This window comes from Pristiophorus japonicus, chromosome 2 (assembly GCF_044704955.1).
Source record: "Pristiophorus japonicus isolate sPriJap1 chromosome 2, sPriJap1.hap1, whole genome shotgun sequence".
Lineage (NCBI taxonomy): Eukaryota > Metazoa > Chordata > Chondrichthyes > Pristiophoridae > Pristiophorus > Pristiophorus japonicus.
In genome coordinates this window covers 287,405,008-287,430,827 of record NC_091978.1, presented here as the reverse complement: position 1 = coordinate 287,430,827, position 25,820 = coordinate 287,405,008, and the positions used below count along the sequence as shown (strand labels likewise).

Here is a 25,820-nt window from a genome sequence, read left to right as displayed (position 1 = left end):
ATAATTGAGACCAAATATAAAAAAGTTTAGCTGTCTGAACTTTGTCAAATTGCACAACTACAAATAATCTCACATTTCATAGTGAGATTTAAATTCGCTTTTTGGCCAGGGGGAACAGAATTCATTTACAGAGAAAGGCAGAGCTGCAGACATGCATTTCAGGACCTGTATCATGCAGACAATTCTTTTGGCTGGGATAAATTGACAAAAGTTAGAAGTTGTTTCCTTGAAAGGCTGAAAATCCACAGGCCATTGATTTGGCCATAAATGCTGGAGTCTGCCTGTCGATCACCTCTGCCGCTGACACCGCCAAAGATAGCAGGGTCAAAGGGAAGACATCTTGGACCTCAATGTCCTTGCATTTTCTGCCACTATGCCTGTTTTATATATATAGCTCCACCTGTGGACTCCTGTGGCACTGCAGCCAGTGCTGTTTATAATAAAGGGAACAGGTCACCTGACTCTGGTGAGTTCCGGTATGTTTTGCCATCTTAAGGCTGTGTATGTTTCTGAGTTACTAAAAATATAACAATGGCAATGAAGATGGGTTTATCGGGGGAAAAAAGCTGAAATTTTTGTTGATGGAGGATTCAGCCAACAGACAGAGAGACTTTGAGAGCTTCTCTGTTTTGATTAACAGCTACAAATCCGAGGTAAATTACAAGCACACTTGATTGAACTGCCAGAGTCCAGATGGCTGCGCCTATAGGAATAATAGGGTGTTTGGGGGAGTTTCAACGCGACTGTGAAAGTTTCAGAGCATATGTGGAGTGTCTACAAATGTTTTTCACTGCAAATAATATCATCGAAGTCCCCAATGATGAAAAACATAACCGGGTGGTGTTGGAACGATAAAGGGCTTTTTTCTTAACTGAAGCAGAGCCCGAGGCGTATGAAACCTTGAAAAATTTGCTTGTGCCTGTCAAGCCAAAGGTCACAAATCTTAAGCAGATTCTGCACTACAGCCCTGAGCCCCTGGAAATTGCTGAAAGTTATCGTTTCAGAATACGAGATCAGTTAACCGAAGAAAATATAAGTGAGTACATTATAGCATTAATAAAGCTATCTATTCACTGTAATTTCGGAAACTTTCAGGACCAAGCATTACGTGACCGCTTTGTTTGTGGGATGAAAAATGATGCGATCAGAAGAAAGTTATTGACAACGCCTAACTTGACTTTTGATTTAGCTTGTCAGACAGCTATGTCAATGAACATGGCCGACCAATATTCCCGAGAATTTCATACTATTTTCAGTTATCAGACAACCGAGGTGAATCGCCTGCAGGTTAAAAGTAAAAGGCAACTGGGCCCCAAAGTCTCAGAAACTGGCAATGGTAACAGAGCATTGAAGTCTTGCTATCAGGACAACACATTGCTCAAAGTTGTCCATATGTGAAGGCGGAGTGTTTCATCTGCAGGAAAACTGGGCATCTTGCGAAGGCATGCCAACTGAAGGGTAAACCAGCTTTCAAAGCTATGAATAGAAATCCCCAGAGACTAAATAGCATGGAAGAAAAACAGCAGGACGAGAATATTTTAGAGCTAAACAGCATCAGGAGCACGAGGTTAACTAACAGCGAATCAAAAAGTATCATAGTCCACATAGATGTTGCAGGAACCAAGATACCCAGGAAATCGACACTGGTGCATCCGTGAGTGTAGTACCGGAGTCGCTATACCTTGATAAATTGCGTGATTTCCCATTAGAGAAATTCAAGAAAGAGTTGTGAGGCTACTCGGGAAAGAATATTCCTGTGGTAGGTTGTATTATTGTACCGGTGAAATACAAGGATCAATTTCAGAACTTGCCTCTATTAGTAGTGGCTGGAGACAAGCCTGCCTTACTAGGAAGAAATTGGTTGGGATCACTGAAGCTGGAATGGAGTGAAATTTTTAGTGCTAAAACGAGCTTTGCATCAAAGGATGATGTCATCAAGAATTATCCGAGGTGTTCTGCGAAACAGGCAGTCCGATCCAAGGCTTCAAGGCGAGTGTCAGGGTACAGAAGGACGCTAGATCGGTTAACTGCAAACCATGTTCCGTACCATATGCACTCAAAAGATTAGAGACTGAGAACATTATTTCTAAGATAGATCTATGTAATTCGGTTACACCCATTGTTGTTGTACCTAAGACCGATGGAAAGGTAAGATTGTGTGGTGATTATAAAGTAACCGTAAACCAGGTTCTAGAGGGTAATGTCCCCAATACATTGCCAAATGTAGAAGATTTGTTCACAAAACTGACAGGTCCCAGGGACTGGGAGAAATTTAGAACTCAGCAGAGGAGGACAAAGGGTTTGATTAGGGCAGGGAAAATGGAGTACGAGAAGAAGCTTGCAGGGAACATTAAGACGGATTGCAAAAGTTTCTATAGATATGTAAAGAGAAAAAGGTTAGTAAAGACAAACGTAGGTCCCCTGCAGTCAGAATCAGGGGAAGTCATAACGGGGAACAAAGAAATGGCGGACCAATTGAACAAGTACTTTGGTTCGGTATTCACTAAGGAGGACACAAACAACCTTCCGGATATAAAAGGGGTCGGAGGGTCTAGTAAGGAGGAGGAACTGAGGGAAATCCTTATTAGTCGGGAAATTGTGTTGGGGAAATTGATGGAATTGAAGGCCGATAAATCCCCAGGGCCTGATGGACTGCATCCCAGAGTACTTAAGGAGGTGGCCTTGGAAATAGTGGATGCATTGACAGTCATTTTCCAACATTCCATTGACTCTGGATCAGTTCCTATGGAGTGGAGGGTAGCCAATGTAACCCCACTTTTTAAAAAAGGAGGGAGAGAGATAACAGGGAATTATAGATCGGTCAGCCTGACATCGGTAGTGGGTAAAATTATGGAATCAATTATTAAGGATGTCATAGCAGTGCATTTGGAAAGAGGTGATATGATAGGTCCAAGTCAGCATGGATTTGTGAAAGGAAAATCATGCTTGACAAATCTTCTGGAATTTTTTGAGGATGTTTCCAGTAGAGTGGACAAGGGAGAACCAGTTGATGTGGTATATTTGGACTTTCAGAAGGCTTTCGACAAGGTCCCACACAAGAGATTAATGTGCAAAGTTAAAGCACATGGGATTGGGGGTAGTGTGCTGACATGGATTGAGAACTGGTTGTCAGACAGGAAGCAAAGAGTAGGAGTAAATGGGGACTTTTCAGAATGGCAGGCAGTGACTAGTGGGGTACCGCAAGGTTCTGTGCTGGGGCCCCAGCTGTTTACATTGTACATTAATGATTTAGACGAGGGGATTAAATGTAGTATCTCCAAATTTGCGGATGACACTAAGTTGGGTGGCAGTGTGAGCTGCGAGGAGGATGCTATGAGGCTGCAGAGCGACTTGGATAGGTTAGGTGAATGGGCAAATGCATGGCAGATGAAGTATAATGTGGATAAATGTGAGGTTATCCACTTTGGTGGTAAAAACAGAGAGACAGACTATTATCTGAATGGTGACAGATTAGGAAAAGGGGAGGTGCAACGCGACCTGGGTGTCATGGTACATCAGTCATTGAAGGTTGGCATGCAGGTACAGCAGGCGGTTAAGAAAGCAAATGGCATGTTGGCCTTCATAGCGAGGGGATTTAAGTACAGGAGCAGGGAGGTGTTGCTACCGTTGTACAGGGCCTTGGTGAGGCCACACCTGGAGTATTGTGTACAGTTTTGGTCTCCTAACCTGAGGAAGGACATTCTTGCTATTGAGGGGGTTTTAATGTTCCCTGCAAGCTTCCTCTCGTACTCTATTTTCCCTGCCCTAATCAAACCCTTTGTTCTCCTCTGCTGATTTCTAAATTTTTCCCAGTCCCAGGGTTTGCTGCTATTTCTGGCCAATTTGTATGCCACTTCCTTGGCTTTAATACTATCCCTGATTTCCCTTGATAGCCACGGTTGAGCCACCTTCCCTTTTTATTTTTACGCCAGACAGGGATGTATAATTGTTGTAGTTCATCCATGTGGTCTCTAAATGTCTGCCATTGCCCATTCATGTCAACCCCTTACGTATCATTCGCCAATCTATCCTAGCCAATTCATGCCTCATACCTTCAAAGTTACCCTTCTTTAAGTTCTGGACCATGGTCTCTGAATTAACTGTTTCATTCTCCATCCTAATGTAGAATTCCACCATATTATGGTCACTCTTCCCCAAGGGGCCTCGAACAACGAGACAAAGATGGTTTACATCCAACCAAGGGAAAGCTGGATGCAATCAGAAATGCACCCACTCCAAGAATGTCACTGAACTTTGATCATTTTTGGGTCTTTTGAAGTTTTATGGGAAGTTCCTACCAAATTTGGCTACAGTATGACACCCACTGAATGAACTATTGAAAAAACAGCTCCCCTGGAGGCAGTCAGAAGAATGCGATACAGCATTCAAGGAGTGTAAAAGCAAATTGGTAGAGAGCACCATGTAGTTCACTATGACGTATCTAAGGAGATCAAGCTAGCATGTGATGCCTCTCTGTATAGAGTTCTGGCAGTGATCTCTCATGTATTACTTAGTGGGGAGGAGAGACCAATTGCTTTTGCTTCACGCACTCTCAGTGCCAGTGAGAGTAATTATGCGCAAATCGAAAGGCAAACTTTAGCATTAATTTTTTGGGCCAAGAAGTTCCACAAATACTTGTATGGTCGTACGTTTACCATCGTTACGGACCATAAGCCCCTGACAGCAATCCTCCATCCAAAATCCCCAGTTCCAACATTAGCTGCAGCCCGAATGCAGAGATGGGCTTTGATTTTGTCAGCATATACATATGATATTGAATACAGACGATCAGCTGATCACAGTAATGCTGATGCCATATCTGGATTGCCTTCCCCATCACAGGGTACACCTGATAGGGAAGAAGTGTTCTATTTTTCATACATTGATGAACTGTCAGTCACAGCTGAAGAGATTGGTAGAGCAACCAAACGTAACCCAGTTATGTCAAAGGTTGCAAATGGCTGGCCAAACCAGGTAACAGACAAAGATTTTCATCCATTCTTCATTTGTAGCAATTAATTATCAGTCGTTAAAGATTGTATCATGTGGGTGCAAGAATGGTTATACCAAATAAATACATGTCCAAATTATTAGGAGACCTCCATGACCAGCACCTGGGAATGTGCTTGACCAAGAGTTTTGCACGCAGTTACTTATGGTGGCCAGGTCTTGATTAAGATATAGAGTACTTCGTCAGTCAGTGTACGACATGTCAGCCGATAAGCAAGAATCCACCATCAGTACCATTACAGCCTCCCAGGGTATGGCAAAGGCTACATATCGATTTTGCTGAGCTAGAAGGACAACAATTGTTCAATGTGATTGATAGCCATTCGAAGTGGGTCGAAGTGTTTCCAATGTGGAAAATAACAAAAAGTAAAACAGACATTTTAGAAAGATTACTTTCCTCATTTGACCTCCCAGAAGAAATTGTTTCTGATAATGGACCACAACTTTGTTCAGAAGAATTTGCAAAGCTCACGAGCAAAAACGGAGTGAAACATACCAAGGTTCCACCGTACCACCCTGCTTAAAATGGTGCAGCAGAGCGCACTGTACAAATTATAAAACATGCCCTCATCAAACAAATGTTGGAACCGAATCCAAAGAATCGGCAGTTGTCATTAGACCACAAATTAGCTAATTTTCTAATTACATATCGTAATACTCCTCACACAACTACTTGTAGAACACCAGCAGAGTTGTTTCTCAAACGACAGCCATGAACCAGATTCTCGTTGTTAAAACCAAACTTGGCACAGTCCGTAGAAGAGAAACAATTAAGGCAGAAAGAGAATCATGATAGAGGTCGAGTAAAAGAGAGAAGTGTGAAATTAAATCAGAAGGTGAGAGTAAAGAACCATCAGCATAAATGGTTAAAGTGGTTACCAGGAAGAGTGGTGAAGATATGTGGTCCTCGCACATATTTGGTCAAGATGTTTGTTCATGGACAGGTTAGGTTTGTTCACATTGATCATATTTTACCTACAGATGTGAAAGTAGTTGAAGGTGGGAATGATTCAATTATTTCTGACTTATCAGATAGTTTTGATACACTAGTAGCATATCCTACTTCCAATGTATTGGAAACAAGTCCAAGAGAAAGTCAGAATTTAAGTCTGAGTCCGAGTCGGGCAGATAAACAATCTGAAGTTAGAGAATGGAAATCAAGGGCATCCCTTGGAGGAAAACTTTCCTCAGGATCAGCCTGGAATGAGTTTAAATTCGACACCATGTTTGGAAGGTTCTGTTCGAGAGCAAAGGTATCCTCTTCGAAACAAAAAACAAGTGGTTAAGCTTGATTTGTAAATATGGCAAAATAAGTCCATATCTTTTGTTGTGTATAACCATGCAAGTTATGTATGATGATTATTTTGTAATAATTACTTCTTCATTAAGGAGGGAGAAGTGTAATATATATAGCGCCACCTGTTGACTCCTGTGCAACTGCAGCCAGTGCTGTTTATAATCATTATCATCATAGGCAGTCCCTAGGAATCGAGGAAGACTTGCTTCCACTCCTGAAATGAGTTCTTTGGTGGCTGAAGTCCAATACGAGAGCCACAGACTCTGTCACCGTGGGACAGATAATCATTGAGGGAAGGGGTGGGTGAAACTGGTTTGCCACACGCACTTTCCGCTGACTGCGTTTGATTACTGCATGCTCGTGGCATTGAGACTCAAGGTGCTCAGCACCCTCTCGGATGCACTTCCTCCACTTAGGGTGGTCTTGGGCCAAGGTCTCCAAGGTGTCAATGTGGATGTTGTACTTTATCAAGGAGACTTTGAGGGTGTCCTTGTTGCATTTCCGCTGCCCACCTTTGGCTAGTTTGCCGTGAAGGAGCTCCGAGTAGAGCACTTGCTTTGGGAGTCTCGTGTCTGGCATGCGAACAATCTGGCCTGCCCACCGGAGCTGATCGAGTGTGGTCAGTGCTTCAATGCTGGGGATGTTAGCCTGGATGAGGACGCTGATGTTGGTGCACCTCTCCTCCCAGGGGATTTGTAGGATCTTGCGGAGACATCGTTGGTGCTATTTCTCCAGCAACTTGAGGTGTCTGCTATGCATGGTCCACATCTCTGAGCCATACAGGAGGGCAGGTATTACTACAGCCTTGTAGACCATGAGCTTGGTGGCAGTTATGAGGGGCTGGTCTTCAAACATTCTTTTCCTCAGGTGGCCGAAGGCTGCACTGGCGCACTGGAGGCGGTGTTGGATCTCGTCATCGATGCCTGCTCTTGTTGATAGGAGGCTCCCGAGATAGGGGAAGTGGTCCATGGTGTCCAGGGCCGCGCCGTGGATCTTGATGACTGGGGGACAGTGCTGTGCGGTGAGGACAGGCTGGTGGAGGACCTTTGTCTTACAGATGTTTAGCGTAAGGCCCATACTTTCATATACCGTGGTGAATACATCGACTATATCCTGGAGTTCCGCCTCTGTATGTGCGCAGACGCAGGCATCGTCCGCGTACTGTAGCTCGACGACAGAGGTTTGGATGGTCTTGGATCTGGCCTGGAGACGGTGAAGGTTGAACAGGTTCCCACTGGTTCTGTAGTTTAGTTCCACTCCAGCGGGGAGCTTGTTGGCTGTGAGGTGGGGCATGGTGGCGCGAAAGGTTGGAGCGATGACGCAGCCCTGTTTGACCCCGGTCTGGACGTGGATTGGGTCTGTGATGGATCCATTGGTAAGGATCACGGCCTGCATGTCGTCGTAGAGGAGGCGGAGGATAGCGACGAACTTTTGGGGGCATCCGAAACGGAGGAGGACGCTCCATAGACCCTCGCGGTTGACAGTGTCAAAGGCCTTTGTAAGGTCGAAGAAGGCCATGTATAAGAGCTGGCGCTGATCCCTGCATTTTTTCTGTAGCTGTCGCACTGCAAAAAATCATGTCCGTTGTGCCCTGTAGGGGATGACATCCGCACTGTGACTCCGGGAGGAGCTCCTCGGCCATGGGAAGAAGATGGTTGAGGAGGACTCTAGCGACGACTTTCCCAGTGGCTGATAGCAGGGAGATTCCTCTGTAGTTGCCGCAGTCAGATGGTCACGATCACTGCATCTCTGCGATCTCCCGGCATGCTCTGCTCCCTTCAGATGAGAGAGATGAGGTCGTGTATTCGCACCAACAGTGCCTCTCTGCCATACTTCAGTGCCTCAGCAGGGATTCCGTCCACACCCGTAGCCTTGTTGTTTTTGAGCTGTCTTATGGTTTTTTTCTACCTCGTGCAGTGTTGGGGTCTCACTGAGGTGGTGGCGGGTAGTATGCTGCGGGATGGAGTCGAGAACACTCGAGTCAAAGGCAGAGTCTCGGTTGAGGAGATCTTCGAAGTGCTCCTTCCAGCGGGCCCTGACTGCCTCGGTGTCCTTGATGAGTGTTTTCCCGTTCTTGGCCAGCAGTGGGGTGGGGCCTTGGGTGTTTGGCCCCTAGGTGGCCTTGACTGTGATGAAGAATCCTCGCACATCATGGTTGTCGGCCAGCTGCTATATCTCCTGTGCTTTCTCCATCCATCACCTGTTCTTTAGGTCCCGGGTTTTTTGTTGGACCTCAGCCTTGAGCGATCTGTAATGCTGCTTTGCCGCTCCCGCGTTAGGTTGTTGTTTACAGCTCAGAAATGCCCTGCGCTTGCGATCTATTAGCTCTTGTATCTCCTGATCATTCTCATCAAAGCAGTCCTGGTGTTTCCTGGTTGAGTAACCGAGCATCTCTTTGCAGGCACTGGTTATGGAGACCTGGAGAGCAGACCAAGCGCTGTGGGCATTCTGCGTCTTGGGGTCGTCAAGGTATGCCAGGTTAGCTGTGAGGCGCTGGCTGTATAGGGCTCTCCCAGCTGGGTTCTAAAGTGCTCCGGCATTGACTTTTTTGCGGCACTGCTTCTGCTGCCTCCTCCGCTTTGGGGCTATGTTGATATCGATGATGGATCGGATTAGGCGGTGGTCCGTCCAGAAGTCGTCGGCTCCTGTCATGGCATGGGTGATGCACACATCCTTGCGATCCCTGGCTCGGACGATGATATAGTCGAGCAGGTGCCAGCGAAGGTGTTGCCACGATGCCCTGTATTTGTCCCTCTGGCGGAACAAGGTGTTGGTGATGACAAGTTCATGCTCTAGACATTTTGTCAGGAGTAGGGTACCGCTGGAGTTGGCTTTCCCTACCCCTCTCTGCCAATCACGCTCCCCAGCGGTCTGTGTCCTTGCCAACCCTGGCATTGAAGTCACTGAGGAGGATCAGTTTGTCGCCCACGGGGACGCAGGACAGGGATTTTTCGAGGTTGGTGTATGTCATGTATGTACTTTGGGGATCACTAGCCACTAGATGGCATCACTGTTGGAGGCCATTGGGCTGCACGCACGTGTGTGCAGCCGAAGTATAAAACGCCAGCCATTTTGTATATTAGTTAATTTGGGCCTTAATAAAGTGGAGCCAAGGTCATATCTCTTGGAATTAAACAGTACTCTGTCTAACAGTTATTACATACACAAGAATGTAAAAAATCCTCTTTGGCCTCATCAGTTGCATCGAGTGTTGTGGTGTAGGCACTGATGACTGTGGCGCACTGGTTCCGGGATAGGGTAAGTTGAAGATTCATGATGCGTTCGTTAGCCCCGCAGGGGGAGTCTTTGAGGCGGTCAACCAGCTCGTTTTTGATGGCGAAGCCGACTCCGTGGAGCTGGCATTCTTCCTCTGGTTTCCCTTTCCAGAAGATGGTGTAACCTCCACCTTGTTCCTTGAGCTGGCCTCCCCCTGCCTGCCGGGTCTCGCTTAGGGCAGTGATGTCGATATCAAAGCATCTAAGTTCCCGGGCAACTATGGCAGTGCGGCGTTCCGGCCTGTCGCTGTTGGGTTGTCCATGAGGGTCCTGACATTTCAGGTCCCGAACTTCATGTTAATAGAGTGGAAGATGCATGTGCGTGAGTTCTTTTAACGTGGGGTGGTCGTTGCACACCAGTTACCACACGGGCTTAGCTGAGTGAGGTCTTGATCCAGTGGCAAGGGGTTCCAAGACGACTAGAGACCAGGCACTGCTGTATGGGCCTAGTTGCCTACGGCGAGATGTTGGCTGCAGGCTCGGTGTTGGGTAGAGCCCTTGGTGTTAGGTGGTCCGAGGCCTGGTTGGGGGCAGGCATTGGGAGGGTCAGTGGCCCACCGGGGTTCAGGATGGGAGGGCTGGGGGGCCACAGCCATGGAACTCATCACGTGTTGGAGGTGGAGAAGAAGTCAGGGGGGAAGGAGAGCTCCAGTCGTCGCTGAAGGAGCAGGGGAGGCCAGTCGCCGACGTGGGAGAGGGGGACCCGATCGTCGTTGAAGAGGAGATAGTCTGTCTCCACGGGAGGTACAGCCGTCATCGAGGAGGCCCAGACTCTGTCGTGGAGAAGAGGCCCATCTGCCAGCGCTAGAGGTGTTCAGATCGCTGCTGGAGTGGGGGGTGGAGGCCCGATAGCCAGGTCCAGGTCGACGGCGCCTCCTCCGGAGGTCGTCGGAGGTCACCGGGGGACGTCAGAGGTCACTGGAGTTTGCCGGAGGTCATTGGAGGTCGCCGGGGGTCGTCGGTGTTCGTCGAAGGTCGCCGGAGGTCGCTGGAGGTTGTCAGAGGTCGCCGGGGGACATCGGAGGTCGCTGGAGGTTGCCGGAGGTCGTCGGAGGTCGCTGGGGTCGTTGGAGGTCATCGGAGTATGTCGGAGGTTGTCGGAGTTCGCCGATGGGTGATGTTTTGGGAAGCCTGCGGTAGGCCCAGATGGCCCGAACTCGTGGGACTCGCCGGAGGTCGTCAGGTGTCACCGGAGATCGCTGGAGGTCGTCAGGTGTCACCGGAGATCGCTGGAGGTCGTCGGAAGTCGCCAGAGGTCGTCGGGGGTTGCCGGAGGTCGTGGAGGTCGTCGGGGATCACCGGAGGTCATCGGAGGTCGCTGGAGGTCGCCGATGGGTGATGTGATGGGAAGTCTGAGGCAGGTCCAAATGGCCCAAACTCGTGGGACTCGCCGGGTTGGGACTAGGGTAAGGGGTAAGGGTTTGGATTTACATGCTTAGACCCCCTATTAGGGTCTATTTGGTTAGGGGAGGTTTAGACAGCGGGAGGTGGGAGGTTGGGGGGTGGAAAGTTGCCGAGAGCTGGTGGGAGTTGTTTGGAGCGGGAGAGCTCCCTAGGGATCTACCACCCCAGCGGCCATCGTAAATATGTACCTGTTAATAATAAAGGGAACAGGCTACCTAACTCTAGTGAGTTCCGGTAAGTTCTGCCATCTTAAGGCTATGTGTGTTTCTTTGAGTTATTGAAAATATAACAATGCCCATTCTGCACAGTCCAGCTGCTAAATTCATGGGGCCCATTTTTTTAGCTGTCTTGGATGGATGCCTAAAGCAGGTGTTAGGCCTTGAATATGTTAATGAGCGTTCTAATGTCTGCTGAAGGACCCCTGTACAAAATTAGTTTTCCATTAGTGGGGCAGACATTGGGCCTACCCCCTGAGGATTCTGCAGTGGCCCCTGTGGCCACCAACAAAAGGGAAATGTTACTTTAATGATTTATTTTAAAACACCTTTATGTTGAGCCAGGAGTGCTTCCTTCAGCTCCACAGTCCTGATATAAAAACAGAAAATGCTGGAAATACTCAGCAGGTCAGGCATCATCTGTGGAGAGAGAAATAGAGTTCAGAGTTTGATGACCTTTCGTCAGACCTGAAACGTTATCTCTGTTTCTTTCTCCACAGATGCTGTCTGACCTGCTGAGTGTTTCCAGCATGTTCTGTTTTTATTTCAGATCTCTAGTGTCCACAGTATTTTGCTTTTGTCCACAGTCCTGGTGATTGCACATTCCCCTCCATTGCATGCTCCAACCCTCCCTCCCAGAAGTTAATCACTGCTGGCGAGGCAATAATCCTTCTTTCTCGTAGGCCATGCTGCCTTTGGAGGCAGGACAGGTGGTCACAGCTTGCCTCGAAAAGGTAGATGAAGCCTGAACCCAAAATCTGGGCTGGTTTCGGGCCTCTCTGTTTGGATGAGCAATGCTTGAGTCTGGACCAAACATGGGCTAATTCCTAACTTAACCTGTTTAAGAGATAAATATTGGCCAGGACATCAGGAGAGCTCTCCTGCTCTTCTTCGAATAGTGCTATGGGAAACTTACAAATCTCAAATGAATTAGAGTGGCCAGGGACACTGGGGACGGGGGGAGTAGAATTTTAATGGGCATTTTCCCAATCTCCCGTCATAACTTTGGCAGAAGATTGGCAGAAATCCCAGAGAAACGGCAGGAAAGCCAGAGAACCACCATGGAAATTGCTGACGGGAAGAGTTTTTACCCTGAGGGTGTTGTAAGTAGCTGGAACACAACAATTAGAAGCTAAATGAAAACGTGATGCTAAAAGGGATTGAAAGTTTTATTTACATCAGTTATCAAATACTACACAAAACACAAATATCAACTTCATAGTAATAAAATGCTTCCATTCATCTGGAAATCAAGGTGCTTTTATATATATATTGTAGACAAACCAAACTGTTCCAAAGCAAATCAGCACCAAAATCACCAAAACTCCCTTCACGGTTCATTCCCAGATCCAATCAGCAGCACACAGAATTAAGTATAAACTAGGAGGCAGTTTTCGCTCAAATCTCTGCCACTCCCATCTTCTCATTAGCAGTTTCCTGTTTCCCCACCCTGTGTTTTTTCCTTTCTCCCATGTGTCTTCTTCCTGCTGATACTCATGTCGTAAATCAAAAGGAAAGCAGGAAGGAAGTGAATTTCCATTTAGTGAGTAGAGCCTCTGTTACATCAATTGAAATGATTCGCACCTGCCTGGTGGTCTGGAGACGTATTTACATGGGGTGGGGTGGGTGGTAGGGGCAGGAGTCCTGGGTCAGCCAATTTGAAAACCCATTGGCATAGTTGTTGGTGTAAATCCTGTGTAAAGGACATGTAAGCAACTGGACTGTGTGGAAATGCAATTGCATTTTTTGAAAAGACAGTTTACCCTGCACGCTTCAGTGGCAGACTGCGGAATACACGGTAAGCATGGAGCAGTGCATGGCTCACTCACTTAACTCTCAATTAACTTCATTGCATATCTCATATTCAGGGCACTCAGACGCTAAAGAAGAGCACAAGCAATTGCAGAGTCAAACCTGCAAACTCTGCTGGAGGAAATTGAGCTCAGAATACTAGGTGGTCATACCAGCAAGCCTACCAAGAGTCTCACTCCGGCCACGTGGAGACGGTGGCACTGGGTGCCAACATTCTTACCCCCAGTACCGCTCACTGGTACCCCAAGAAGTTCAATGACCTGAATAGCAGGCAAAGTAACAGACTGGTCATGAAAGTAAAAGTCCATGGGTTCCAGGGCAAAGTGGTAAATTGGATCCAAAATTGGCTCAGAGGCAGGAAGGGATGATGGGTGTTTTTGTGACTGGAAGGCTGTTTCCAGTGGGGTACTAGGTCCATTGCTTTTTGTGGTACATATCCATGATTTAGGGGTATGATTAAGAAGTTTGCAGATTAATATGTCCTTACTATACAGTATAAATGCACACGAGGCCCATACTTGAGAGAAGGTCACTCTGTGACCAGTAACCTTTATTTGCCAGCACTGAAGTGATGAAGGTGGGTGGAGCTTCCCCTTTTATACCTGAAAGTCCAGGTTAGGAGTATCTCCCACAAGTTCACCACCTAGTGGCCAATGTTCTCATGGTGTACAACTTAGGTCAATTTATACATGGGTTATAATGACAGTTAAATACATGACACAGATGATACTAAAATCGGCTGTGTGGTTGATAATGAAGAAGAAAGCTGGAAACTGCAGGAAGACATTAATGAACTGGTCAGGTGGGCAGAACAGTGGAAATGGTATTCAATCCGGAGAAATGTGAGGTAATGCATTTGGGAAGGGCTAACAGGGCAAGGGAATACACATTAAATGGTACGCCACTGAGAAGTGTAGAGGAACAAAGGGACCTTGGAGTGCAGGTCCACAGAACCCTGAATGTAGCAAGCCAGGTAGATAAGGTGGTTAAGAAGGCATACGGAATATGTCATGTATGTATGCTTGGGGTTCCTAGCCACCAGGTGGCGCCACTGTCGGAGTCATTAGGCTGTACGCATGTGTGTGAGGCCCAGGTATAAAAGGCAAGCCATCATGTAAGGTAATCACTTTGAGCCCTAATAAAGCAGAGCCAGGTTTGTACCTGTATTAGTTTACAGTATTCAGTCTATCGAGTTATTATATACATAACAGAATACAAGCCAAGGCATAGGAATACAAGAGCAGGGAGGTTATGCTTGAAACATAGAAACATAGAAAATAGGTGCAGGAGCAGGCCATTCAGCCCTTCTAGCCTGCACCGCCATTCAATGAGTTCATGGCTGAACATGAAACTTCAGTACCCCCTTCCTGCTTTCTCGCCATAACCCTTGATCCCCCGAGTAGTAAGGACTTCATCTAACTCCCTTTTGAATATATTTAGTGAATTGGCCTCAACTACTTTCTGTGGTAGAGAATTCCACAGGTTCACCACTATCTGGGTGAAGAAGTTTCTCCTCATCTCGGTCCTAAATGGCTTACCCCTTATCCTCAGACTGTGACCCCTGGTTCTGGACTTCCCCAACATTGGGAACATTCTTTCTGCATCTAACCTGTCTAAACCCGTCAGAATTTTAAACGTTTCTATGAGGTCCCCTCTCATTCTTCTGAACTCCAATGAATACAAGCCCAGTTGATCCAATCTTTCTTGATAGGTCAGTCCCGCCATCCCGGGAATCAGTCTGGTGAACCTTCGCTGCACTCCCTCAATAGCAAGAATGTCCTTCCTCAAGTTAGGAGACCAAAACTGTACACAATACTCCAGGTGTGGCCTCACCAAGGCCCTGTACAACTGTAGCAACACCTCCCTGCCCTGAACTATATAAAACACTAGTTAGATCAGAGCTAGAATACTGTGTGCAGTTCTGGTCACCACATTACTGTAAAGATGTTGGGGAAGTCCAGAACAAGGCGACATAGTCTAAGGATAAGGGGTAAGCCATTTAGGACTGAGATGAGGAGGAACTTCTTCACTCAGAGAGTTGTTAACCTGTGGAATTCCCTACCGCAGAGAGTTGTTGATGCCAGTTCATTGGATATATTCAAGAGGGAGTTAGATATGGCCCTTGCGGCTAAAGGGATCAAGGAGTATGGAGAGAAAGCAGGAACGGGGTACTGAAGGAATGATCAGCCATGATCTTATTGAATGGTGGTGCAGGCTCGAAGAGCCGGATGGCCTACTCCTGCACCTATTTTCTATGTTTCTATGTTTCTATATTGCACTAGAGAAGGTACAGAGGAGAATTACGAGGATGTTGTCTAGACTAGAGAATATTAGCTATAAGGAAAGATTGGATAGGCTGTGTTTGTTTTCTTTGGAACAGAAGAGGCTGAGGGGAGACCTTATTGAGGTGTGTAAAATTATGAGGGGCCTAGATAGAGTTGACAGGACAGACCTATTTCCCTTAGTAGAGGAGTCATTGACGAGGGGGCATAAATTTAAAGTAATTGGTAGAAGGTTTAGAATGGATTTGAGGAAAAATGTCTTCACTCAGGTGGTGGTGGGGGTCTGGAACTCACTGCCTGAAATGGTGGTAGAGGCAGAAACCCTCACCACTTTTAAAAAGTACTTGAATATGCACTTAAAGTGCCGTAGCCTACGGGGTACGGATCAAGAGCCGGAAAGTGGGATTTGGCTCGTTAGCTCTTTGTTGGTCAGTGCGGACACGATGAGCCGAAATGGCCTCCTTCCGTGCTGTGAATTTCTATGATTCTATGATACCGGACACTCTCCCTTTCTTCCTTGGGCAACACTCTTCACCCTCTTAAAGGGAAACTTATGCAACTAAGCCATCACACTGCACTCTGGTCAAGCATGGCTCTAACTTATGATCCTGCATGATCTCTACTCAGCTACACCCACAGCAATTATTAACACACACAACCCTAAAATCCCTTCCTCCACTTTACCAAGCTGCCACCGCTGCATCTCTTACGTCAGCTTTCCCATGCCACTTGGCAGACACTGCTCAATTGCTCCCCGTCTTGCTCAATCTTGTTGTAGGAGAAATTTAAATTGGCACAATCCCGTAAGAGGGCCATCCCCACCTTAAAACAACTCGTGCACTGCGAGGTGAAGGCCTTGGAGCTCGCAGTGCGCTACTCTGCATGCAGTGGGAAATGGTGAGATCTGTAACATATTGCCAGGGCCATGATAATAACTGAACACCAATACCGTTGTCCTGGCATCCTTTGAAGATTCACACGGGCACAAGCATCCACCCTCTTCTCTGTCTCGCTAATCCTTCGGGGCTGTTGCTCATTCATTATTAGTTTCTACTTCCGTCTCCTACAGATCCACCACAGCATTGAGTTGTGGGGTGGGAGCAGGAGGAAGAAGATAAGGAGGGGGAGAAGGAAGAACAGCAACGATTATTACCTCCTTGTTTTCTTGAGTACAGAGCTTGGGCACAGACCTTGGCGAGGATACAGTTGGGTGAATCTGCTAAACGGAGTGAATTGCAAACAGAGTGAGGATTTTAAAACAGGATTTTAAATGAAATAGTAGGCATTTGCATTCAATACTAGGTCTAGATTCTGGCTCTAAGGCTCAGCTATACATGTAACATATGTTTCCTGTTCTATGATTCAACTGTTTAATGTGTGTAAAGTTAAATTGATATCCTGGAGCTATTTTCTCAATTGACTTTGAGGATCAGGGGAGAAATTTAACAGAAGAAACTAATGTCTTGGAGATTTATTTGACAGTGGTTTATACACGTACACCTGAACAAAACCTGGCAAAAGTAAAAAGGTGAAATGAGCCTTTAAATGAAAGGACATAACCAATAGGAGTGTTTTGTTATAGGGTGTTATTTTACATCCACAAGAGGGTAGAAAGCGATAATGAGGCAACTGTACAGACAACACACATATTTTCTGTATTGATAAAGCCTGAGGGGTCAAAATTCGGTTGCTCCCTGTTTGGGGGCAGTAATTGAGGCAAGGTGGGACTTCCTGCGCCTAGCGTGGAAGGCCTGCCCTGGCTGCAAAATTGGGATTACCGCCCCCGAGAGGAAGTGGAGCAAAATGTTGGGCGCTCCACTTCCTCTCGTGGGCGAGACTGGGGCAGTAAGCACGCGAATGTTGCAGAGCTACACGGCCTCTCCGCATAGCTCTGGCGTGAGCACAGGGCCCGCCCCTTCCGTTAAAGGGGAGGGCACACTGCGAGCTCTGCAGTGGGGCAAGGAATCTCCACCACCGGGGATGCAGGATGCCGTGACCGCAGCCCAGCACAGAAGTGGAGTGCCGGGATGACCATCGCAGCATGGGCCCCACGAATTACAGCATGTAAGGTCAAACTGCTAAGTCGTCCGGGAGAAAAAAATGGCGCGCGCACCTCCACTTTAATTTTCACCCAGCGAGCGTAGTGCAGCCCAGTTCGCCACCCGCGATGCTGGCGCTGACATCGCCCGTGGTAGCCTCATGGGGCACTGCCCAATTTATGCCGCGGGGTGAAAACGGGTTGGGAGTCGTAAACACACGAATGCTGTGATGATGATGTTATTGCCATGCTCAGCGCCCCAGGGTGCTGCCAGTTTTGCACCTCTGCTAACTCCCACGCGATTTAGCGGGAGCCAGTGATGTCCTCCCCCGCCCCGCAGGCGAAAACCCATTTGTGCCAAATTAGCGGCCCCCGGAGGCGCTAATAGCAGGCACACAGGAGCCTAATTTCGTCCCCTGAATGTTTTGTCAGTTTGTAGTGTGTTCGTTGATTTCCATGAGGTAGAAACAGGACCGCTGCAATTGTTTTCTGTTTTTACAGAACGGCCACAACCCAAGAGGAACAAGTCTGTACGATAAGAACATAAGGACATAATAATTAGGAGCAGGAGTAGGCCATAGGGCCCATCGAGCTTGCTCTGCCATTCAATAAGATCATGGCTGATTTTCGACCTCAACTCTTCTTTCCTGCCCAATATCTATATCCCTTGATTCCCTTAGAACCCAAAAATCTATCTATCTCAGCCTTGAATATACTCAGTGACTCAGCATCCACAGCCGTCTGGGGCAGAGAATTCCAAAGATTCAAAACCCTGAGTGAAGAAATCCCTCCTTATCTCAGTCCTAAATGGCCAACCCCTTATCCTGAGACTATGCCCCCTAGATCTAGACTCTCCAGGGGAAGCAATCTCTCAGTATCTACCCTGTCAATCTTCTTCAGAATCTTGCATGTTTCAATGAGATCACCTCTCATTCTTCTAAACTTCAGAGAGTATAGGCCCATTCTACACAATCTCTCATCATAAGACAGCATTCTCATCCCTCTCACAGGAATCAATTTAGTGAACCTTTGTTGCACTGCCTCCAAGGCAAGTATATCCTTCCTCAGATAAGGAGACCAAACTGTGCACAGTACTCCAGGTGTGGTCTAACCAAGGCCCTTACTACAATTGTAGTAAGACTCTTATACTCCAAGCCTCTTGCAATAAAGGCCAACATGCCATTTGCCTCCTAATTGCTTGCTGTACCTGCATGCTAGCTTTCTGTGTTTCTTGCACAAGGACACCAAAATCTCTCTTAACAACATTTAAAAGTTTCTCACCATTTAAAAGATATTCTGTTTTTCTATTCTTCCTATCAAAGTGAATAGCCTCATATTTCCCTACATTATACTCCATCTGCCACCTTACGTCCATTCAGTCTATCTATATTCCTTTGTAATCTTTTTGGGGTGGAAATTCGATACCACCCATTCTGAGATGTTAATCCAGGCGAAGGGGTAAGTATGACTGCTTTAAAAAGTTTGCGCCCTCCACTGAGAAATTTGTTTGCATTGGACCAAGAGCTGAAGGGGGCCCCCGCTAAATCAGCTGATATACACCTGACCTGGGGGGCGCGTTACCAATAATCTTCGCGCTACTCCGCTGTCAGGGCGCAACAACTGAAATTTATGGCTCCCGTTGCTAACGATTTGCCGGCGCTAAATTTAGTGACCGTGAGACATTAGCGCCTTAAGAACCCTCCAACCAAATTTCTAGCCCTAGCTTTTTATTCCACATTTATTTAATTAGTTTAATTTAAATTCCTCAGCTGCCATGGTGGGGTTTGAATTCATGGCTCTGGATCATTCGCCCAGGCCTCTGGATTATTAGTCCAGTGAAATAACCCCTATGCTACCATACCCCATATGTATTGTCTTCTTGCTTTTTGTAAGTTATATCTAAATAAAGAAAGCCGATCCTGATACCAGAGTCTGAATCTGATGATTATTTGAGATATTAACTATCAAGAAAAATATATTCCAGTGAGGAGGAAAGGGTGTAAAAGAAAAGATAGCCTTCCATGGCTAACTAAATAAATAAAGGATGGTATCCAATTAAAGACAAGGACATACAATGTGGCCAAAACTAGTGGGAGGACAGAAGATTGGGAAGCTTTTAAAGCCAGCAAAGAATGACTAAAAAAATTATTAAGAAAGGGAAGATAGATTATGAAAGTAAATTAGCACAAAATAAAAAAACAAATAGCAACGTTTCTATAGGTATATAAAAAGGAAAAGAGTGGCTAAAGTAAATGTTGGTCCCTTAGAGGACGAGGCCGGGGAATTAGTAATGAGGAACATGGAGATGACAGAAACTCTGAACAAATATTTTGTATCAGTCTTTATGGTAGAGGACACTAAACATATACCAACAGTGGATAGTCAAGGGGCTATAGAGGGGGAGGAACTGAACACAATCACAATCACTAAGGAGGTGGTACTCAGTAAGATAATGGGAATAAAGGTGGATAAATCCCCTGAACCTGGATGGCTTTCATCCTAGGGTCTTAAGAGAAGTAATGACAGAGGTTGTAAGTTACCAAAATTCTCTGGATTCTGGGGAGGTCCCAGCAGATTGGAAAACTGTAAATGTAATGCCCCTATTCAAAAAATGAGGCAGATAAAAAGCAGGAAACTTTAGACCAGTTAGCCCAACATCTATGGTTGGGAAAATGTTGGAGTCCATTACTAAAGAAGCAGTAGCAGGACATTTGCAAAGCATAACTCAGTCAACAGAGTCAGCATGGATTTATGAAGGGGAAGTCATGTTTGACAAATTTGCTGAAATGTTTTGAGGATGTAACGAACAGGAACCAGTGGATGTGGTGTATTTGGACTTCCAGAAGGCATTTGACAAGGTGCCACATAAAAGGTTACTGCACAAGATAAAAGTTCACTGGGTTGGGGGTAATATATTAGCATGGATAGAGGATTGGCTAACTAATAGAAAACAGAAAGTCAGGATAAATGGTTCATTCTCGGGTTGGCAATCAATAACTAGTGGGGTGCCGCAGGTATCGGTGCTGGGACCCCAACTATTTACAATCTATATTAATGACTTGGATGAAAGGACCGGGTGTAATGTAGCCAAGTTTGCTGATGATTCAAAGATGGGAGGAAAAGCAATATGTGAGGAGGACACAAAAAACCTGCAGAAGGACATAGACAGGCTAAGTGAGTGGGCAAAAATTTGGCAGATGGAGTATAATGTTGGAAAGTGTGAGGTTATGCACTTTGTCAGAAAAAAATCGAAGAGCAAGTTATTATTTAAATGGAGAAAAATTACAAAATGCTGCAGTACAGCGGGACCTGGGGGTCCTGGTGCATGAAACACAAAAGGTTAATATGCAGGTACAGCAAGTGACCAGGAAGGCCAATGGAATCTTGGCCTTTATTGCAAAGGGGATGGAGTATAAAAACAGAGTTTTCTTGCTACAGTTATACAGGGTATTGATGAGGCCACATCTGGAATACTGCGTGCAGTTTTAGTTTCCATATTTAAGAAAGGGTATACTTGCTTTGGAGGCAGTTCAGAGAAGGTTCATTAGATTGATTCCGGAGATGAGGGGGTTGGCTTATGAGGACATGTTGAGTAGGTTGGGCCTCTACTCATTGGAATTCAGAAGAATGAGAGGTGATCTTTGTAAAGTCCTGTCCCCTCAGTACAGATTCACACGAGGCATGTAGTGAAGTCAAGGTCACTCTGGACCTGCATCTTTATTTCACAGCTCTGGAATGCTGCACTTGCCTGAGACCTGTCCTTAAATACCTGTCTCTTGCAAGTGCACCCCTGGTGGTAAGGTATGCTGGTGGTTACAGGTCATATCTTATTAGTCATGTATAGCATGTTAGAATATAGTTATATATAATAATGTAAGATACATGACAATCTTATCGAAACATATAAGATTATAAGGGGGCTTGACAAGGTGGATGCAGAGAGGATGTTTCCACTGATAGGGGAGACTAGAACTAGAGGGCATAATCTTAGAATAAGGGGCTGCCCATTTAAAACTAAGATGAGGAGGAATTTCTTCTCTCAGAGGGTTGTAAATCTGTGGAATTCACTGCCTCAGAGAACTGTGGCAGCAGGGACATTGAATAAATTTAAGCCAGAAATAGACAGTTTCTTAACCAATAAGGGAATAAGAGGTTATGGGATCGGGCAGGGAAGTGGAACTGATTCCATGATCGGATCAGCCATGATCATATTAAATGGCGGAGCAGGCTCGAGGGGCCGTATGGCCTACTCCTGCTCCTATTTCTTATGTTGTTATCTCACATTCAGTACATTTCCATAGGAGTAGAAGTCAACTGCTGCTGTAATTTCCAATTCCATGTGTACCAATGACACCCTGCCAGATTTGATGGTCTGACTCATTACGCATGTTGAAGTCACCCAGAATTTGCCATTCTTGGGTACCTGAGACATAGTGTGATCTAGGTCTTCATATAACTTGTTTTGGATTTTGTCTGGGTTAGTAATGGTTGGTACATAGACATTGATAATGGTGACATGACATTTCCTAGCGACTGACAATCTTAGTATCATCAGGCGGTCATTGATACATTTGTGTAAGTTCTCAAGTTTGTTTGCGATACTGGACTTGATAGCAAAGCCAACATCAGCATCACAACATTCTTCTTTGGGCCGGCCACTCCTGAAGAAGGCAAAGTCAGCACCAGTTTCCTTAAGTTGACTTAGTTCAGCAATACGAGTTTTGCTTAGTATTGCAAATTCGATTTTATAACTGTTCAGTTCTTGCGCAATTAGCACAGTTCTGCATTCAGGTCTATCAGTGTTCAAACATTCCAGGCAACAATACTGAGAGAGAAAGATCTGGTTCTAGATATTGGAGGTTTTCGACTGCAAACATCAACCATATTTGCCCATCAACCCTGGCATACTGACCAGGGAACAGAGAAGCGGACAATGTTTAGGGCACCTTTTCTAGCCCTTTCCTCATGAGTTGAGCAGTGCTGTTCTAAAAAGGGCTGCTCAGTCGACCAGGGGACTGCCAAGCTCTAATGCCACTTTGTTCAGTGAGGAACAACCTATGCCCTGAGCCACCTGTGTGCAGGTTTATAACTATAGCTTCCATTGTAACCTCACCAGCTGCTTCTTTGCCACAGGGCTTCTGGAATGAAGATATTGAACGTAATGATGAGAAAAGAAATATGGCATTTGCGCGCGAGATTGATTTATGTGAAAGAAATTTGCGCAGAATTTGCCACATTGTTTCTGCTCCTCATATCTGAATCCAGTGGTAAGATAAGGTTGAGACGTCTGGAGATGGAGAGGGCTGCAGTGGATGACTTGCCATATCTGATGCCCCCATATTGAAGACCTGAGCTATCAAAAAAGCCTTGACACTATGCTGGAAAAGTTGGCCTATCTGCCCAGTGCGCCTAATTTGTTACACCATTCCTCATACACTGAGTCGATGGGTGTCTCTATCACCCAGGATATAAATCTGCTCACCCAGTTTATCCTGTGAGCTGACGTAGTTTCCCAGGCGGTGGCCACCGCCACGCACAAGTGACTATTTGCGACCATAGGTGAGACTTGTGCAAGCAGAAAGTACCAAAGATTGGGGAGCAACCGAGGCATGCAACATGACTCCAGTCAGAAATACTACCCTTTCTACTTTAAACTATATTAAAAGGAACAGTCTGAATTACAGTTTAGACTTCTCTTTCCCCATACCTTCTTATGCCACTTTACAACTTTTCTCTGTTTCTGATGCTCTCTTGTGGTTACTAGTGGAATAGCTGAAATGAAGAAATTAGTCTTATACCAGTATCACCCTAATTTTTGTTGTGCACAGAATCTGTAAGGAATGCAATTTCAAGTTTTCATATTCAGCTCTTTAGCCTCTGGACCTTTCATGTGCTGTAGTAAACTTAAACTAATTTGAAAATTATTGGCAGGATTGCTGCAAACAGTCCAACTTTGTGTTCTAAATCTCTGATCACTTCAGCTGCAACTGACAGATGAATGAAGGACTCAACAAAGGCATATGGAAGAACAATCTCAATAGCACATAACAGGAATTCTCACAATTATATGTCTGTTTTTGAATGTCCATTGGACACCTCAGAGTAGCTTTGTTTTTTTTGCTCAGCCTTTTGTAATGGCTTGTGTAAATGTTCTATTTGTGTAATGCGCTAGTGTATGCCTGTTTTTGTACAAGCTTGTGATCCTGTGCTTGTTTGCACTGTTAAAAAAAGATACATATATACAATGCATGAGGACAGAAGAAATTAAACCTTCAAATAAAAATCAGAATTCTCTTTTGGTTTTGTGATACATGTGCTCAGTGTCTGAGGTAGTCAGTGGAATAGTCAAGATCTCCAACAGGAGCTGGACAAACAGATGTAGTAAAAATAGGAATGAAACAATGAAGGATTGTCGATAGACAGATGATTTATTTTTTCAGATCACCAACGCAGAGCAAGGCCGCCTTTCTAGTTGGTTAACAAATGTAATTTTACAACTCTGCCATTGGTTCCAATCCTCATAGAGACACTGGACTAGGAAATTGATCTCTCACAGCAGAGGATGAAGTGTAATGACTGCTGTTACTCCACTAACCTAGTTGCACTATAACAACATTATTTCTTCCCTCAGCTTCTCCACTAAGGTACTTATCATTCTATGTGATTTCAATCTTCATCTCAACTCCCATTCCCTCGCTCCTCTAATTTCACTGCCTTCCTGCCCCCCTTAAACCTCTCCCTCTATATAAACACCCCTACCCATAATCACAGCCATCTCCTCAACCATGCCATTTTAAGTGGCCTCTCTACTCTCATGGTCTCTATCAAACACAAGGTCATCTATGACAACTTGCTTGTCTCCCTCACCATTCACATCCCATTTCCCTCTGTGCCTGTCCCTAATTCACTTACAACCGCACATTCTAAATCCCAATTGCAGACCTTTTGGCCCTTCTGTTGTCACCTGCATTTCCAATCTGCTCCATTACTCCCTCACATCCAACTTTGATGCCCTTGTCATCCTCTTCAAAGCCTTCGCTTTTGCTGACCCCAGTCAATTGTAAATCTGTGGAATCCTCTGTCCCAGAGAGCTGTGGAGGCTGGGTCATTGAATATATTTAAGGTAGAGATAGACAGATTTTTGAGCGATAAGGGAATAAAAGGTTATGGGAAGTGGGCAGGGAAGTGGAGCTGAGTCCATGATCTGATCAGCCATGATCTTATTAAATGGCGGAGCAGGCTTGAGGGGTCAAATGGCCTACTCCTGCTCCTATTTCTTATGTCATTATGTTCTTATCTCCCTGGTATGGCCCACATATTTGTCCTTTCAAGTCCAACAGGCACAGACGTAAAAAATAAATATTCTAAGAATGTGGACGTCGCTGGCAATGCAAGCATTTATTGTCCTTCCCGACCTGCCCTGAGATGGTCGTGGTGGACCAACACTTTGAAACGCTGCAATCTGAGTGGTGAAAGTGCTCCCACAATTCTCTAGTGGCTTGAACTAACTGAATAGCTCGCTAGGCCATTGCGGAGGGCAGTTAAGAGATAACCAGGATGGTGTGGGACTGGAGTCACATATAGTCCAGACCAGATAATGATAGCAACTTTCAATTGCTAAAGGATGTGATGAGTCAGTCAGGTTTTTACAACAATCATATAGCTTCATGGGGCTAGAACCTCCACATTTGTGGAATGGGCGATTTTTCCGACATGGGCGTTAAAAAAGGTGTCATGTATGTACATTCTTTTTGTATCCAGCAGATGGCGTCATTGTTGGAGGCCACTGAGGAGCACGCACATGGTGCTGCTCAGGTATAAAAGGCCAGCCATTTTGAGAGTCAGGCACTTTAGGCCTAAATAAAGCAGAGCCAAGGTTGTACCTTGCTTAGTTAAACAGTACTCCGTTTGAACCTTTAGTGCATACATAACATTTGGCGATGAGAATATAAGAACCTTTGTTTGCAAAATGAGCATGATTGGATTTTTAGAGCGATTCGTGGAGGGAGAAGATTGGGCAGACTTTGTGAGCTGTTTGAACCAGTACTTCATGGCCAACAAAATGAAGGGGGTCGACGATGCAGATCGGCGGCGGGCCATGTTCCTCACTGTGTGCGGTTCAAAGATCTACGGTCTGATAAAGAATCTACTCATGCCTAGTGAACCAATCGAGAAAATGTACGAGGAGTTATGTACATTGGTACGGGGGCACCTCAAGCCAGATGACGGCATCATCATCTCGAGATACAGGTTTTACACACATGTTCGATCGGAGGGCCAGAGCGGGGCGGAATTCGTTGCCGGCCTGAGACGTCTAGCGGGACCGTGCAAGTGTTGGTAGACATGCTGCGGGACTTCTTTGTTATCGGTATCAACCACGAGGTGATCCTGCGCAAACTTCTGGCAGTGGAGGAGTTGGATTTAAAAAGGGCCATCCAGATCGCTCAATCATGTATGACAATGGACAGGAGTCTAAAGCAAATAGCA

General features: G+C 45.7%; 1 long non-coding RNA gene across 2 annotated transcripts in view; it reads right to left on the bottom strand.

Annotated features, from left to right (window-relative positions):
* LOC139247118 (uncharacterized) overlaps positions 1 to 25,820 on the bottom strand; it is a 148,016-nt gene that overhangs the window by 75,967 nt on the left and 46,229 nt on the right. The window contains exon 1 of one of the 2 annotated variants that reach the window (XR_011590829.1): positions 16,449 to 16,486. The exons of the other annotated variant lie outside the window; for it this stretch is intronic. This is a non-coding gene — a long non-coding RNA (uncharacterized lncRNA). Of the gene's footprint in view, positions 1 to 16,448; positions 16,487 to 25,820 lie in introns of those variants that run through there. 2 annotated transcript variants of the gene reach the window in all.